General features: G+C 35.3%; 2 long non-coding RNA genes across 4 annotated transcripts; both read right to left on the reverse strand.

The window, feature by feature from the left end:
• Positions 1–4,607: 4,607 nt before the first annotated feature.
• On the reverse strand, positions 4,608–8,207 carry LOC113341646. 3 transcript variants are annotated; one of them, XR_003356074.1, is made up of 6 exons: positions 7,617–8,207; positions 7,483–7,539; positions 6,478–6,684; positions 5,573–5,613; positions 5,113–5,464; positions 4,608–4,924 (listed from the first exon to the last, which is right to left on the reverse strand). It is a non-coding gene; the product is annotated as an uncharacterized LOC113341646 (long non-coding RNA). The 3 variants fall into 3 exon arrangements; XR_003356073.1 differs by having other exon boundaries at positions 5,113–5,210; positions 5,409–5,613; XR_003356072.1 differs by having other exon boundaries at positions 5,113–5,613.
• A 4,291-nt stretch (positions 8,208–12,498) lies between these two features.
• LOC113341640 lies at positions 12,499–15,229 on the reverse strand. Its single transcript, XR_003356058.1, has 3 exons — positions 13,981–15,229; positions 13,314–13,397; positions 12,499–12,611 (listed from the first exon to the last, which is right to left on the reverse strand). It is a non-coding gene; the product is annotated as an uncharacterized LOC113341640 (long non-coding RNA).
• Positions 15,230–16,644: the final 1,415 nt, after the last annotated feature.

A 16,644-nucleotide genomic window follows, 5' to 3' on the forward strand; every position in this document is an offset into this window, starting at 1 on the left:
AGTCGACTTTGAATTCCTCATAAGTTCTAGATACGGTAGGGTTAGGGATTTTCTTGGGAGCCATTGAAGAAGAATGAAAGAAGTCCTAAATTTGCAGAAGAAGGTAAAAGGGAGAGAAGAAGAAAGGTTAGAAACAAAATTCTAAAAGGACGAGGGTATTTATAAATGGTCAAACCAGGCTACCCACGATCGAAGAATACGAACCGGTAATCAGCGGTTGCATGGGGAAAGAGACCACGTGGAGAGAAGGAGAGGGGAGATATGGCGGTTATACAACTTCAGACGGTTCTTATTCCACCCTCACTTCGTTCGAGTAGAATAAGAAAAGGAAAAATTTAGATACCAAAGATACGATTCTCCATGTGGACGTAGAAGAAGACACGAAACATTCAAGGGGATCCTGCCGAAAGATCTTACACCATCCCCGAAAATCCTCGTCAGTGACTTGTCAAATCAAGTCAGGATCGTCATTATTGAATGATTGACGAAATGAAAAACCAGGCGCGAGATATCATATTGAGGCGAGGTAACTCGCTTGAAGATTCTAAGTTGCGAAGGATCAATTGGAGTACCTGGCAAGATACCAATCACGAAATAAAGGTTGGCGAAATAAGGTTACTTGGCTGAAAAGATAATTGGCGAAGTCAGTAAATTATGGAGCAAGAATATAGACAGCTGTCCCGACAAACATCCAAAGTTTTCAGCGAAAGAAAGGAGAAAACTTTATGGAAAACGATCTGGGCGAAGTATAAAGCATCTCCACGAGATGCTCACGAAGTAAAATGAGCCATACACTATTAGGGTTGATTGGTCTATAAATAGAGGTCCTTGGGTAATGTAAAGGGGGTCGAATTCGGAAGAGGGTGAGAGCTTTGCTTATGGTGAGAGATTAGGGTTTCCTTGTACTCGAGAACTTGTATTTTTCACTACTTGGAGTGATTAATTAATAAAAAATTTCTCATCCAAAATCTTTATCATGTCTTAGATCTGTTTCTCTTCTTACTTGGGTATGCTACTGGATTTCCGGTAGTTACAGTATGCATCTCTTCAAAGGTGTGAGCATTCCTTTCTTTCCAAAGAGTCCATATTACTGACGCCGGAATTAGATCCCAATAATGGTTACCAGTTGACATTTTACATTGCATAATTCCAGCCTTATTTAGCGCTTTTTGTGATCCGAATGGGTTTCAATAACAAGAAAGCAAATTAAGGAAAGAGAATGATTCAGTATTTCAGTCCTCTTTCTAAAAATAAAACCAGCAGCACTCCACGCTCCACTCGGATTTAATATTCAATTCCAACTAGATTTCCTAAAACCGACGTACAAAGATTTTTACAGCCTATATAAGAGAACCTCGTCCACTCTTTTCTAGACTCCGTAAACGCTTTGCATAAGAAAGTGTCAACACGCGCATTCACAAAATCAAGCCATGGAATATTCAAGATTTTCTGAACAGGTTCGCGAACTTGCAAGAGAGAAAGCTAAATTTCTATATCCCCTCATGGATTCAAATTCAGCAACAATAAATTTCCCAACTCCAACTGATTTGGATTATTTAGGACGTTTGGATTTTGAGATACACAAGTTCGCTGTAGAACAATATGGATTAACGGGTAATGAACTTGAAATCTATCTAGGAAAAATAGAGAAATTTGCTCGTCTTGAAGTTAAGAAAGAAATAGAAGAAAAGTTGAAAATGGAATTGGTATGACAAAACAAAGGGAAAGGTTTTAAAGGATGGGGAAGGATTTCCTACGAACAAAACCTCCTATGACGATAACTCGATCTGAATATGTAGTCAGGTTTTTAATATGTAGTTTTAGTTTTGTTTGGTATTACTATGGTTCATGTATTAAATTTGGGATTATTAATCTTAAATTTTTTGTTTAAATAGTAATCAAATTTTTATGAATTGATCTCATAATTTAGGTCTTCTTTTCCAGTTGATTCTGATAATTCTTAAATCTTTAGATGAAATACTTAAAAGTTTGTTACTATATATATATACTAGAAGACCGCTGTTACGGTGGGGAAGGCCGATCGAAGAAAAAAGGAAACACCGCTGCAATTGGACCGTAAAAGAAAATTTGCGCTTAAAGTGAAAGTATCACTTTCTTGAAACGGAGAAACTATATCATTTTATTAGTTCCAAAAGAAAATTAGTTGATGCATAAAATCAAAATATGGTTACACAAAGTATTATGTATCATTTGTGTTAGTTTGCATAATGGATAGACATTTATTTTCAAAATTGTGCCTAAAATGATAAATACCTCAGAATTTTTCGTAAAAAATCTAAATTTGTTATTGTTGTTTGTATTCATTTCGTAGATTTTTTTAAAACCTATCCAACAATATAAAATTTGTAAAATTCCAAGGCATGGATTTTATATGTTATATATTAAAGTTTAGTTGCCAATTATACCTCTAAAGAAATAGGATACATGAGGAATTATAATAAAATTTGGCTATTATATCTAGTTGCCCTTCTTCTTTGGTTTATTTACCAAAATGTCTAATACCTTATTGCCCTTCCTCTTTGGTTTATTTACGAAAATGTCTAATACCTATTTGCCCTTCCTCTTGGGTTTATTTACGAAAATGTCTAAAGGAAAAAAGAAAATTTTGATTTAGAGGGGCAGTGTCGTCCTTTCATCGTTGAACCAAATCAAGTCTTTTGTGTCTAATTGGAAAAAAATGTCACGCTTCACATTGACACAAAGTCACCATATATAGGGTCTTCCCTCGCTTCGCTCGGTCGGCCCAATCACTCGTGTACTGAACAATCTATTCTTCAGTCGTGTCCAAATTTCATCATGTGCTGATGTTGCTACTGCTATTGTTGTTGAATACTTTTACCTTGAAAAATTCATCGTATTCCATATTACATATAAATAACTAGAAACGCACTTGTAACTACAACTTATATTAGTACTTTTGATGATAACTACAACTTTATTATTACCGGCAGGTTCGTTAAATCCAGTGATCTGGCTGCCTGCGTGTGAACCAGGATTGCCAGTTTGATTACCAGTGGACAAGAAACTGGTATTCACAACTGAATTTTCCCAGACGGAAACACCAATATTGGAAGCCATTGTTAATAACTAATTGTTGGACCAAGATTAATCTAGAGTTTTCTGTGATGATTCTCAAGTATACATTTGTCTCTTATTGATCGATTCAACGCACAACCTGTGATATTTCAATTATATAACAAAATATAACGCGGAAAAGAAATAACACAGACACCAGAAGTTTTGTTAACGAGGAAACCACAAATGCAGAAAAATCCCGGGACCTAGTCCATATTGAACACACATTGTATTAAGCCGCTACAGACACTAACCTACTACAAACTAACTTCGGTCTGGACTGTAGTTGAACCCTAATCAATCTCACACTGATCCAAGGTACAGCTGCGCTTCTTACGTCTCTGATCCAAGCAGGATACTATGCACTTGATTCTCTTAGCTGATCTCACCCACAACTAAGAGTTGCTACGACCCAAAGTCAAAGACTTTAATAAACAAATTTGTATCCCAGGAAAGTCTACGATAATAGATAAATCTGTCTCCCACAGAAATACCTACGAGTTTTTGTTCCGTTTTTTGATAAATCAAGGTGAGTAGGAACCAATTGATAACCCGGACTTATATTCCTGAAGAACAGCCTAGAATTATCAATCACCTCACATAATCTGAATCGACTAGCGAAAAAGATATTGTAGAATCACAAACGATGAGATGAAGGCGTTTGTGACTTCTTTTATATCTTGCCTATCGGATAAATCAGTCTCAAGTAAATTTTACGATTATACTCAAATACGATAGAAACAACAAGATCAGATCACGCAACTACAGAGAAAATAGTTGGGTCTGGCTTCACAATCCCAATGAAGTCTTCAAGTCGTTAACCTACAGGGTCTCGAGAAGAAACCTAAGGTTAAAGGAGAATCGACTCTATCTAATACAACTAGTATCACATAGGAGGTGTGGGGATTAGGTTTCCTAGTTGTTAGAGTTCTCCTTTATATGGAGGTGACGTATTTGATGATGTCAGCATAATCACGAGTAAAGTGTGAAGATCTGTGCGAAGTGTAAAGTGCACGGAGATGAAGGAATGTACACTAGTACAAAATTGGGCTAAGGTGACAGTTAAAAACTGTCACCAAAATATTAAGGTGACAGTTTTGTAAAAATATTGCAATGTCACCAAAGCCCCTGTTACGAAAGGTCTTTAAGAAACGGTTACGGTATCATGGGTATAAGATGACAGTTTCACCAAAAACCTGTTATTGTTGACCATATACTGTGATGTTTTCTAAACAAAACTGTCACCAGAAACAAAAAATTTTGTACTAAGGTGACAGGTTCTACGTAAATCTGCCACTGTTGACAAGTTAAGGTAACATGTTCTATTTAAACTGCTATCTAAAAGTCAATTTCTTGTACGATTGTAACAGTTTCTTCAAAAACCTGTCATAGCAGGTAGACTTTCTAGACAAAACTGTCATCGTACATCCTTATTTGCTGTGATTGAATTCATGTGACAGTTCTTGGCAATATGCTAAGTGAGATAATCAATATTAAGATAACAATAACTATGGAGAATAAAGTTTAAATTGTTTTCGAATTAATAAGTAAAAGTAGTACAGAAATTCCGACCCAAATAAGTTAATTACAAGTTACTGCATGTACAACATAATACGAAGTATTCTCGGAACTGACTGGAAAGAAATTAACAACGAATTTGGAAACCATATCCCAGTTTTGAGAAGTTATCAAAATCTAATCTGTTTATGTAACATTTCACCGTTCGAAATGTACACTCCTGCGGCATCATGTCAGCATGGTTTATGTAGTTTATCCATTCTCTTCATACTTCAATGATCTATATTTCAATAACTGGGACACAGCTTCCCTGCAAAAAAAATACAAAAAATTTACCACCAGTTATTTTTCTAAGGAACACACAAGGTGATATCATGAACAAGGAATACAAAGCTTGTACACAAAAAGTAGACAAGATCGGAAGAACTGCTTAACAAAATTTGCACATATGAAGATGAATTTCAGAAGGAAAAAATAAAACTCCAAAAATGAATTTACCATTAGTGTGCTATTCAAGTATAGCTGCCGTTGAATAGTTTCTTTCATTCATAACATGACAAAAGATCCCCAATTATTGTGTTGTGGCGAGATATATGCTATATATTCAGAATATATATACAGGTTAATAATGTTTTACTGATACAATTTAAGTTAGTGAGCTTACTTGTGGACAACAAAACAAAATGGGACCATTTAAATGTCTATTTGTTAGGCATCCCTTCAACGACCCTGGATACAATCAGCTTAAGTAAATATGAAGAGAGATTATTTATGAATATTGAAATCAATTTTACCTTTTCATGATTTTGTCAGTTCTTGCTGTCCCGCTTGTGAATCCAGCCACAGTACGCTGTGAATGCTCAAGTTTTACACAATATTAAATAATATATATCGTATTCTAATTGAACCCTCACACTAGGTAGATAAACACTATCGCATGCTACACAACAACTTATACCATAGTACACCTAATCCAGCAGTCCATTCCCGGGCCATGTCCTGCAAACCAAATGAAAACTAACATCTAAAAATTTGACCAACAAAAATCATCGAGAGATGGTAGACCTTAAGAAAACAAACAGGTGTTAATCAACTCAATATTACTGCAAGGTAGATAGCCAGCAATAAAGCTTATTATCTCATTATCAGAAAAAAGTTGTAGCCTTAATGTATCATTCTCAGCGAGCATGGTTCTGTAGAGGAGGTGGTATTGGTAGTGGTGTTGGAGTTGAACATGGTATAAGCTCTGATAGTGGAGACGGTTCTAATGATTCTGGTAGTGGTCTGACTATGGTGTTGGAGTTGAAACATGCTAGTTATTACAAGGGTGGTCGTGTTAATGAAGGGGGGGGGGGGGGGGGGGGGGGGGGGGGGGGTCTGCTAATCTGCTGTTGGAGGTTAATATGGTAGTGGAGATAGTGGTGGTGGAAATGATGGTGGTTATGGTGGTGCTGGTGTTGAACAAAGGAGGGTATGCTGGTGAACATTGAAATCATTACAGTAGAGGTGGAGATGACGGTAGTGTGATAGTGAAATACTGGTTGTGAACAAAGGAGGGTATGTTAGAGGTTAATATGGTAGTGTAGATAGTAGTGGTGGAAATGGTGGTGGTTATGGTGATACTGGTGTTGAACAAAGGAGGGTATGCTGGTGAACATGGAAATCATTATAGTAGAGGTGGAGATGACGGTAGTGAACGTGGAGAGTAAGTATATAAGACCTGTAACTAGAAATTCTAAATAATCTGAACAATGAGCACCATCAGTGGAATTCTAAATAATCCAAATGTTATTATTACTTTATTAGCAGTACACAATTCTAAAAATATCTTAGGATAAAATTGAAGGATTCAAGTATGGTCACCTTAAGTTCTTCCAAGAACCATTTCCTTATCGCCTCCCATTGTTGCATATCCCAAAGTTTATCCACTGCAATCCGAAAATAGTGTTTCTGGGTTTGATTGTATTTTCTAGGTCAATTTTGGCCATTCCCAATCGTGTTGCGCCTTAGGATCCGATTTCATGAAAGATGCGATAGCGCCTCAAACTTATCCCGCTTTAGGGACAGGACCTGCTTAGAAAAATAGACAAAATCACTTAATCCTCGACTAAAAGCAACATTTAATATGGGAATAACTAAGCTAGATTGTGCCACCAAATCATGCAATACTAGTCATATACTAGTACCATTTCTATAGAGTTAGAGCACATACAAGATAGGATTTACTTCCTTACATGAGTACCAAACAGACCACCAATAGCTTATAGAAAACATTACCAAATTTAACATAGTCCACGAGCATTTGGCCAAGAGATCAGTATTTGTGGACCATGAAAACTGTACTACTAGAAACCTCTAAAATTAACATTTTTTTTACATTTAACTATACATGTTCTTCTAATCGAACCTACTTAATTTGGAGTATTGTGGAGTGACTTCAAGTAACACTCTGGTTCTTGTTCAACAGTGTTGGACATAAGCAAACTACCAATTCATGTATGGTGAACCAATTCATCTCGGTCGTTCTCAGAGGCCGAGAATACAAAGTAATAGCCGATGAATAATTAATATATCCAGGAGGAGAAGCAGAAAATCTTCCGGAGAGGTTTATCAATGCATAATAAAAGATGAACTCACTGGCGAATATGAAACAACTCTCTTAACGACAGATCGAGTTTTGGGGAATATCTATCCATCATTTAACTCTTTGTTACCGCAATTACATCTAACGTTTACCAAATATCAAAAGATTAGTACAAAGGGTTATGTCTATAGTTAGACACATGAATTTCTCATATTACGACACCTTGTCAGAAACTAAAGAAATATTGAGGTTTGAATTTAAACAAAATACTTTTAACGTTTTACCAGTAGCCGAGGAATCGAAGTGCAGACCCTTGCTCTTCGTTTTTTTGATCTTCCATTCTGTATAAAACAACAATGTTGGTTTAACCAAAAAGTTACAGTTTAAAACAAAACAATAGATGGAAGAGTGTGATTACCTTGGCGTAGTCTTCTTCTCTATTTTTGGTTTTTTCCCCTGGAATAGCCAATAGAAATCTAATTTAATCAAAGACGTAAAAGAAAAAATTGAAAGAAACCCATGTTCCGAAGTAATACCAGAGTTAATCAAGAACAGTAAAAAGTACCAATTTAATCAAAAAAACTAAAAAAGACCAATTTCTAAGGACTGGAGTTGAAACTCTAATACTCAAATGCAGAAACGGAACAACAAGAATTATATTCTGGAACATTGCATTCCTGTTAAAAAAATAAATTGAGGATTGAATGCTAAAATCGAACTAAGTAGCACTGTTACAATGATGCAACTTTAAAATGAAATCAAGCCTAAACCCTAACTTAAAAAACCAATATCGAGTGGAAACTACTCATCTAATTCTGTTTTCCTTATCACAGAGAGATGTGAACCGAAACCCTAGTTTTTCTAATGAGGTGGATTGAAGAATAAAGGACTTTGGAGATTTCGGTGGAGGGGGAGTGTTAGAGAGAAAATTGGGAATATTGGTACACGAAGGGAAACGAGAGAAAGTGAGATCGTGTTGCTCTTTTTTCTAGATGCGAAGTTAGTGGGCGGTTGCCAAGAACCCACTCTCAGTATAGAGGAACTTAAACCAAGGGTTATAAACAGATGTACCCCTATATTTACATCCGACTTACCTATGTATCCCCGTTTTTTTCCATTTATAAATATGCCTCTGTTGGATGTTTTCCATCCAAAAACGTTAAAAAAGTCAATTTCTCGGTCATATGTCAATTTATCTTGACCGAGATGAGAAAATGATGCCACGTATTTGTGAAAATGAGGCCACATGTTTGTTTATAATTAAGTATTACGTGTCACAGATCTCGGACACACATCTAGGTCAAGGAGATCCCTAAGATATCTGATGGTATCGACTAAGTTACTATGGTTTCTCCGCCAACACGTGTAGTTACTTTGTTTTCTCCGCCAACACGTGTGGGCATGCTGGACCAGAAACGCAACACGTGGATGTGTGATGACTATAGGTCTGAATTTCAGCACATCTTTATGAAAATTAACGGTATTCGATGGAAGAGTTTTAGATGAAGATGGGGGAAAAGAAGAGAGAAGCGTCATAATCTCGTAAACCCTTTCTTCTTCTTCCCTCTTTTCCTCTCTCTGTTGCTCCGCCCCTTCTCTGTTCCTCTCTCTTTTTCAGATAGAAACGTCGATTTTCCACTCTCTGTTTGTAAACGAGTAAGTAAATATGGTGAAGTTAAGACTCGGAAAGAAGAAGGAAAAGAAGAAACCAGAAAAAGAAGAAGAAGGAGAAGAAAGGTAAGTGAAAAACATCATTGGGTCTGTGTGTTTGATTGATTAAACTTTTTTCTAGGGTTTCTGTTTTTTTTTTTTTAGATTTTGGGTTTGTTTGTTTGATTTTGGGTTGCTGTAAATGTTTGATTTTAGGGTTTTCAGTTCTTAAGGATATGGGTTTTGTTTCTGCAGTAATTGATGATTGGGTTTCGATTGTGTGGATTGATTAAAGTTTTTTGAATAGATTTTAGGGTTTCTGTTTTTTTGAAGTTTAAGTTTCAATTGAGAATGTATTGGTCATGTTAGGACTATATGGCTCTAATTGGTTGATTTGTGAGGTTAGTTTGAAGTAAATGATCCATGTATATGTATGTTTGAACTAATACTATGTTTATTCATTTGGTGCATACCTGAAGTTGAAGATAAGTTTCTTAAAAGAGACATAAAGGTGAAGGTTATGAACACTGTGATGAGTTTTGAATTCAAAGGGTTAGCTAGAACAGACATGGGTCTCCTTCAATTAAAAGAAAAGATCAAGCCCTTAATTAGATTGCAGCCTAATGAGGAAGTGGATTTAATATGTTATAGTGACCCCTGTTTACCAGATTCATTGCTTACTGAAGAAGAATTTTAGAGGTTTTGGGATAATGCAGAAGTACATGAGAATTGGACTACACTGCATATGCAAGTTATCATTCCACATGAGTATTCTGAAGGGTTAACAGAGGTAGCTATTCCACACAAGTATTTGACACCAACAAAGTCTTCAACACCAAAGAAACCAGTGAGAAAAACCAAGCAAATTCCTATAAGAACAAGTCCTAGACTATCCAAGAAGAAGAACCAATGTCAGGAAGCAAACAAGAAGTTATTCATTGACTTAGATAAAGAAGAAGTTTATGTTCCTCAATTCCTAGACTATCTAAGAAGAAGAACCAATGTCAGGCAGCAAACAAGAAGTTATTCATTGACTTAGATAAAGAACATATTCTGCAAAATCCAAAGGTGTCATGAGAAAGGCAGGTGATGAATCTTGTTCTCAGCCCAGTTTCAGTCAGCACAACACCCATGTTGGATCTGTTAGCAACAACATAACCTTTACAGCTCCAAACCCAAAAGGAAAGAAGAGAGCAAAGAAGTATATGAAGCTTTAGATGTACCTATTTTATGTTGGTTTGTGTTTATGATGACTCTATTTTATATTTGAATGTTAAAACAATTTCTGGAATGTTATGTTAAGATAAGACAGTGGAGAGTTACTGAAATAGATAGTCTTTTATTACTATTGCAGTTACATTTGCAGATTTTTCTTGAATTCCTTGCATACTTCATATACTATTGTTTCTATAACTATTGCATCTTACACAAGTTCAATTTGAGTTTGGAATTACAATTCTCTTTGGAGCACTGTTGATTGTTAAGTGAACAATTTTGAAAATAGTAAGGATTGATTGTCTTCTCCACATGCTGAGACTTACACAAGTTCAATTTGAGTTTGGAATTACAGTTCTCTTTGAAGCACTGTTGATTGTTAAGGGACCAGCAACGTGTACACAACTTACGTGGAAGAATAGACGAGTTGGCAAGTGAGTTGGATGATTTAACTGCTGACATGGAGGTTAACTTTCCGTTAGCCGTTTTTTCAAAAAAACGGTCAAAACAGGAGTACATTTGTAAATGTGAAAAAAACGGGGGTACATCTGTATGCGCCCAAAAAAACAGGGGTACATCTGTATTTCACCCACTCTCAGTATAGAGAAAATTGGGAAAATTGGTGCACGAAGGGAAACGAGAGAAAGTGAGATCGTGTTGCTCTTTTTTCTAGATGCGAAGTTAGTGGGTGGTTGCCAAGAACCCACTCTCAGTATAGAGGACTTAAACCAACTAAATCTTATATTGAAAAATGCTTTACGATGGATAATAGCAGTTTTCTATCAGAACTGTCACCATAAATAGAAGTGGCGGTAATTAAAAGAACTGTTATCTATTACTTCCCAATTAGATATCAGTTTTTGTGTAAAACAGATACAATTTCTTATGCATAGTAACAGTTTAAAACTGTTATCATTCATCATTGTATAATAATATTTTTCTACAAAAACTGTTACTATATAACTATTCAGCAACAGTTGAAAACTGTCACGATTGCTCACCACCATTGGTGGCAGTTTTGATAAGAAATTGTTACCAATATCTCATAGCTAACGCTTTTTTAACAGTTAAAACTTGAACTATCATGGTTTTGAATTTTGAACTGTCACCAAAGCCCAGATTTGTACTAGTGAATGTCCAGGGTATTGCTAATAAATTCACTTGTCAGCAGTTTCAAAATCTTGTGAAAACTTAAAGTCCAGATTTTATTTTCTTGTGAAACTAAAGTTGATACTTCTTGAATGATTTCCCTAGCTCAGTCTGTCCATTACCACAATTATGATTGTATTGGTAGAATTGGTAGAGCAGGGGGACCAATTCTTATGTGGAAAGATGGCATATCATGTGACATAGTTTGTACTGCAGATAATATTATTCATGCTCTTATAAATAGATCCTAGTAAACCTGAAGTTCTAGTGTCTTTCATGTATGGTTCTACCTATAATGATCCCAAGAAAAAACAATGGACTTTCATACAAAGTCTTAGTGAAGAAGTCTTTCAGCCTTGGGTAGTGATTGATAACCTTAATTTTCACCTAGATAAGGATAATAGAAGTTCAGATGTCTGGGTTCAAAATATGATTGGTAATTCTGGTCTTTTAGGCTTGGGATATGAGGGTAAAGATTTTACCTGGACAAGCAATTGTCATGGTACAGGTTCTAGGAAGTCTAGATTGGATATGGATTTAGGGAATAATAATTGGTTTCTTGATTTTCCTCAGGCTAAGATTATTCATCTTAACCACATTGCTTCTGATCATTGTCCCATTTTGTTAATTACTGATCCTATACCTAGGAATCTTTGGAAACCATTTAAATTCTTTGGAACTTGGATGTAGCATGATTCTTTTAAACATAACATGGAAAATGCATGGAATGTGAATATAACTGGTAGTCCTGCATATAAATTCAAATATAAACAACAAAATGCTAGGACAACTCTTTCTCATTGGAACAGAATGGAATTTGGTGATATTCAAAAAAATATTCTTAGTCTGCAAAATCAGTTAGAATCTGTTCAAAGTGAACCTAACTAAGTGAATCAATTCTCTAAAGTGAAACAAATCATTAAAGATCTAGAAACTTGGTATAATATACAAACTAGTTTCTATAAAGAAAAATCCAGGGACAAGCATTTTCATGATATGGATAACACTAGGTATTTTCATTCTTCGGTAAATAAGAGAATGCATAGAAACAATATTACTACTTTTTGTGATTCTAATGGTGTTTGGATTAAGGATAGAGAGGATATATCCAATTTGATTGTAGCGCCCCCAAAGCTAGTAGCTGACTAATGCAAGAGATTAACTAAATAAAGATGCACTACGAATCTAAATCAAATATTTAAACATTCAATAAGAAATCTTCTAGAGAACTTAACCCAAAAACTAGACCCACTCTAAAACATATATATATATATATAAGAAGTCCTGTCAAATGATACATATACAATAGTCATGGTTTGCAAATAGAAAACATAATAAACATAACAGAAGTAATCTAACAAACGCCTCGAAGCTTTCACTGCGCAACTCTGATCTGTCTCTGAAACCGAAAGTGGGAATGGGTGAGCACATCATCCCTAAAAGGGGTGCCCAGCAGGAATATCATTTAACTTTCAAGTAATCATGGCAAGATTTGGAAAAAAAATAATTAATGTTTTCCCAAACATTAAAAAGTGACCAAGTCACTGAAATAAACACACTTGAATATGGACAAGCTCTTTCTTCAAAAAATGTATACTATTCGTGCTAACCACACTCATTAGCTATTGATATCACCAAAACTATGATGACCCGTAGTAAGCATAAAAGCTGAATTCATGTAGGTATAAATGTGAAAGAACATATCCTCACAAAAAAATAAACAAACATGTATATGGACTAACTCCTTCTTCAAACAATGTATAATATTCGTGCTAACCACACTCATTAGCTATTGATATCACCAAAACCATGGTGACCCACTCTAAGCATAAAAGCTGAATTCATGTAGATATAAATGTGAAGGAACATATCCTATATACCACACGTGGAAATTTTCATTTTCCATTACAATTCATATTGACAACAAAACATTACAGGTCCTTTCCAAACCATGGAAAGATTAACAGAATCAATAGAGTAATCATAATGCATATTCAAAATAAAGCATGAAATGCATAAACCGAAAATGCATGAGTTTGTTAAGCATAAATTTTTGTAAAAGCAACAATAATGGTTACAAAAGAGTCAAATGTATTCCCACCTCTTTTGATGACAAGCCACACCTACCTCGAGATTCACGATCCGCTGGTTCGTCCTTGAATCAATCGTTGTTAATATAGACTAACTGTTAATTACACAAGAAGTCTAAGAATCTAGCCAAAAGGCTCATACAAGAATCATACAAGTCTATCTAATGTTTCTAAGCCCATTTGTGGTTTAACACATCTTCATTATCCATCTCTTGCATATCTAAAGATTTACTAATTCCATTAGGTTGGTTCTATAGTCTATTAGCTAAGTCTTATGAATGTCTACACCTTTGTAGGCTAATTCGGACCATCAGAGGTCCAAATTATCAAACTAGTAAAACTAACTCTAAGCCCAAGTTTACTAAACTCGGCCCAATAATCTAAAGCCTGATCCAACAGTATCAACTAACGGTCAAAGACAGTCAAAGGTTAAATTAACGGTAAACGTCCAGCCAAGGTCAAGTCCTGGTCCAATGATCAAGTCTAAATCGGTCAAAAGAATCAACTCAGTACATTAGACTGAGTCAGGTGAGTTGACTCGGTCAGATACACTAACTCAGCTGAGCTAACTGGGATGACTAGCAGGCCTAAGTTTTCAAGACCAGAAGTTCATTCAATTAAAACACATTTCATTCATTTAAAATAATTTCAAACTGCATTTACAATAATCAAGCTTACCTACAAATGCAGTAGCTGCAAGCTTCCAAGAGAGACTCAACTTAGCACATTCATACTTTCTCTATAGTTCATAAATCTTGTAATTCCTATATCTAACTTCAACTCAGACATATATACATAACCATCACAAGTCTCCCTTCAGTTTGGTAGTTCCAACTCAACTAAGACCAATACCATTATAACAAAACCCAATTGCAGTACATACCGCCAACCTCAATCTCAATTCAGCACCATCATAACAAACTATAATATTCTTTCCTAAATCACCAACTCAATTACACTTACAGCTCCACCAACAACTTCTACATTTCACCATTTAACTCAACTCTGCTTTGCAGTAACCATTAGACCTAATAACCATCCATACTTATCACTTCAGTTCAAAATCTTAACTCAACAAACCACCACCAGCCTCAGCACATCACAATCCAAATAAATTTCAATTACCCCAACATCCTTATTCATAGGATTTCATTCCCAATTAAACTCACAGGAACCCTGCAATTCCTAACTTCCCAGTCCTGCCACTGTTGTTCTTATACACCTACTTGAATTCAACTAGACAACCAAATCCAGCTTCATCCAAATCTTAAATCTGTCACCAACAACAAATACTCAATTACACCAAAAAGAACAATCTTAAATCACACACAGTCTTTCATACTTGAATTATAACAAACCCAAGAGGTATATCAGTGGTTCATACTCATATTAACACAATTTAATCTTCAATTCAAAAGAACCTTAGTTACCTTTTTAATTCTCCCTGATTTTGAATCAACACTTGGATTAATACCACCATCATAACCAGATCGACCACCCATCTCAAATCAACCCCTAGAACATCAACTTCATCTTATAACTTAATCGAATCGAATTCCAAATCAACTTACAGAAACCCTATTTTCCGATTAGGAAAGAACAGAACCCTAACTTTTTAATTATTCGATTCAACTTGAGAAAATCTCGATGACACTAAAATAGCAACCACCCCTTCCCTCAACATCTATCAGAAATTCATAAACAACACTAATTTTACTCAAACCCTAACTTCTAATTCACCTCCTCCTTCGGGTTTGAATCAGCAACACACAACAAAACCTTCACTATCAACTAATCTATCATATTCTCCATCTCCTACTGATCACAAAATAGCCGATCTGTTTTCTCAAATTTTGGTAGAAAATGCACAGAGGAGAAGAAGAAAAAGGAAAGAGAAGAACGAGAAAGAAAGAAGAAAAAGACAAGAAGAGAACGAAGAAGAATAAGAAATAATCTTCTCGGTAGGTGAAGATAAGGCCGAGCCAATTTGCTGAGACATCCACACATTTCGACACGTGCAGCCATAAGATAAAATCCACAATTACTATTTTACCCTCCGACTACAAATTGATAAATTCTCTTCATTTGGTATCCGAATAACACGTTCAAGTAGTCCATTTCGCGTAACTTTTCGAGATCTATTCAACCGTACTAGTTTCGTACCTAAATCGTTGTTAGATTAATTTCTATTAATTAGCATTCGTGTTAAACTAATCGAGTTATTATCGGCTAAATTATCTCTTGACTAGTCTAATAGCTTATAGCGTTGACGAGATCGAGGGTCTTTACATTGATTATTGCTCATTTTAGTTCTATTGGTAGTACTAGTAATCATGTGCATAATGATGATATTTTTGAGATTATTCCTCAAGTTATCTCTGATAATGATAATAATACCTTGCTTGTTATACCTACTGCTGAAGATATTGTTAATGTTGTTAATTCCATGCCCTTTTGGAGTTCACCTAGCCCAGATGGGTTCCAGACTGGTTTTTATCAAACCCAATGGAAAATTGTTGGAAATGGTGTGGTATATGTTGTTCAAAATTTTTTTGATTTTGGTCATATGCCTAGATGCTTGAATAAAACATACATTTGTCCTAAAGTTAAAGACCCTACTAAGCCTTCAGACTTTAGACCAATAAGACTTTATAATGTTTCCTACAAAATAATATCAAAAATCATTGCTAATAGGATTAGACCACATCTTAAAAAGCTTATTTCCCCATACCAAGCTGCTTTTGTTCCTGGTAGAGCTATATATGATAATATCATCATTGCACATGAGCTCATTCACACCATGAAAAGAAAAGAAGGTGTTAGTGGTACCATGGCACTTAAAGTAGATCTTTCTAAAGCTTTTGATATACTAGAATGGTCTATCCTCTTAAAATTTTTGTCTCACTTTGGTTTCAATGATGGCTTTTGTAACCTGATTCATCAATGTATTGCTACTACTAGCATAAGTGTTTTGCTTAATGGATCACCTTGTCAAGAGTACATGCCAACTAGGGGTATTAGACAAGGTGATATATTATCTCCTTACTTGTTCATTTTAGCAATGAAATTCTTATCTAGGAGTTTAATGGTTGCTGAAACTAACAAGGTTATTACAGGTATCACAGTTTCTAGGAAAGCTCCTCCTATATCTCATTTGCTTTTTGCAGATGACATTCTAATATTTGCCAAAGATGATGTTGAAAACATTAATAACATCTTAAAGATTTTGCATGATTTTGGCAGTGTCTCTGGATAAACTCTCAATTTTGACAAATCTTGTGTTTATTTCAGTGGAGATCTTAATCCATGTGCTTGTGAATATCTTTCTATGAAACTTAATAT

The sequence above is a fragment of the Papaver somniferum genome, unplaced genomic scaffold (genome assembly GCF_003573695.1).
Source record: "Papaver somniferum cultivar HN1 unplaced genomic scaffold, ASM357369v1 unplaced-scaffold_30, whole genome shotgun sequence".
NCBI classification, from domain to species: Eukaryota; Viridiplantae; Streptophyta; class Magnoliopsida; order Ranunculales; family Papaveraceae; genus Papaver; species Papaver somniferum.